Genomic DNA, 1,762 nt, shown 5'->3' with positions numbered 1-1,762 from the left:
GAGATAGAAATATCAATGATGAGAGAGAATCATTGATCGGCTACCTCCTGCACACCCTCTACTGGGGATTGAGCCCACAACCCTGGCATGTGCCCTTGGACCAGAATCGAACCTGGGACCCTTCAGTCTGCAGGCCGACACTCTATCCACTGAGCCAAACCGGCTAGGGCTCATTGGTTGATTCTTGTATGTGCCCTGACCAGGGATCGAACTCACAACTTTGGCGTAGCAGGACGACACTCTAACCAACTGAGCTATGGAGCCAGGGCCATTTAATAAATACTTATTAAGACAGAGTGTAAGACATTACGCTAGGTACTAATGATGTTACACCCTGACTGTTGTACCACTCATTAAAAAAATATAAAGTTGTTGTGCATGCAGTTCTAGGAAACAAAGGTCCGTCACTTATCTTTCTGGGGCCGCATTCTCCTCATCACAATACATTTCCCTGGGAGGGCTGGGAGGTGCAGGTGTAATGATGCCCCAGAGGAGGTTCCGGAGCATCAGAGGCCATACCACACCAATACGACACATGAAACGACCTGTATCCATTTTCCTTTCCTCTCCAGCATGACAGTTTTCATGTATTAGGAGTTGCCCATAGAACAAGAACCACACGCTTCCTTGCCTTGTAGGAAGAGATTCAGTTTTAGTATGTGGTTTAATATTTATACACTGGCTCCAAAGGGGAAAGACTTTTCAAAGGAGCAAGAGTAGGCCAGAATGGAAAGAATTAGTGGGACTTGACCATATGACATGAAAAGTAAAAAAAGGAAAAGGCCTTAGCTGGTTTGGCTCAGTGGATGGAGCGTCGGCCTGTGGACTGAAGCGTCCCGGGTTCAATTCCGGTCAGGAGCATATGCCTGGGTTGTGGGCTCGATCCCCAGTGGGGGGCATGCAGGAGGCAACCAATCAATGATTCTCTCTAGTCATTGATGTTTCTCTCTCTCTCCCTCCCTCGCCCTTCCTCTCTGAAATCAATAAAAAAAAAAAAAAGGGAAAATACCTGCAGAATCTTTGTTGCACTTTCCCGTCATTGCCAGCAGATGGCGACATGGTCCTGCAAGGTTGCATTAGTGCAACTGCTGACAGTGAAAAGACAGGGACAGAAGGCACCTGAAGCTGTGGTACGGGGACACTTGTGCACCTTGTCAATGATGCGCAGAGGTGTGAGCACTTTTAAACACACCCATGGGGGAAAAACAGGCATCCACATGGCGTGTTTCTAAAGGCTTCAGGGATCTGACACAATTTGCAAATGACTCCTTGGTCTAATTCCAGATGTTCCCAGAATAAAGATATCAGTGGTGGTGGGAAGGTGCCAAAAGCACTGAAACAAAAGAGCTCTAAACAATGTACAATCAAATAATTATCTCCCTATATTATAGCCATTCCAAGTGGTATTAGATATGACACCAAAAGCACAGAAACCAAAGAAAAACTAGATAAGCTGAACTTCATACAAATTTAACTTTTATGACTCAAAGAACACTATCAAGAAAGTGAAATAACAACCCACAGAATGGGAGAACACATTTGCAAACCATATATCTAATAAGGTGCTTGTATCCAAGATACATAAAGAACTCTAACAATTCAGCAAAAAAGGCAACGCAATTTAAAAATGGCAAAGGATTAGGATAGACATCTCTCCAAAAAAGACATACAAACAGCCAATGAATATGAGAATGCTCAACATCACTAGCCATCAGAAATATGCAGGTCAAAGCCACAATGAAATACCACTTCATGACCACTA

This window comes from Myotis brandtii, unplaced genomic scaffold (genome assembly GCF_000412655.1).
Source record: "Myotis brandtii unplaced genomic scaffold, ASM41265v1 scaffold181, whole genome shotgun sequence".
NCBI classification, from domain to species: Eukaryota; Metazoa; Chordata; class Mammalia; order Chiroptera; family Vespertilionidae; genus Myotis; species Myotis brandtii.
The sequence above is the reverse complement of the archived record's forward strand: the minus strand, read 5'-3'. Positions refer to the sequence as shown.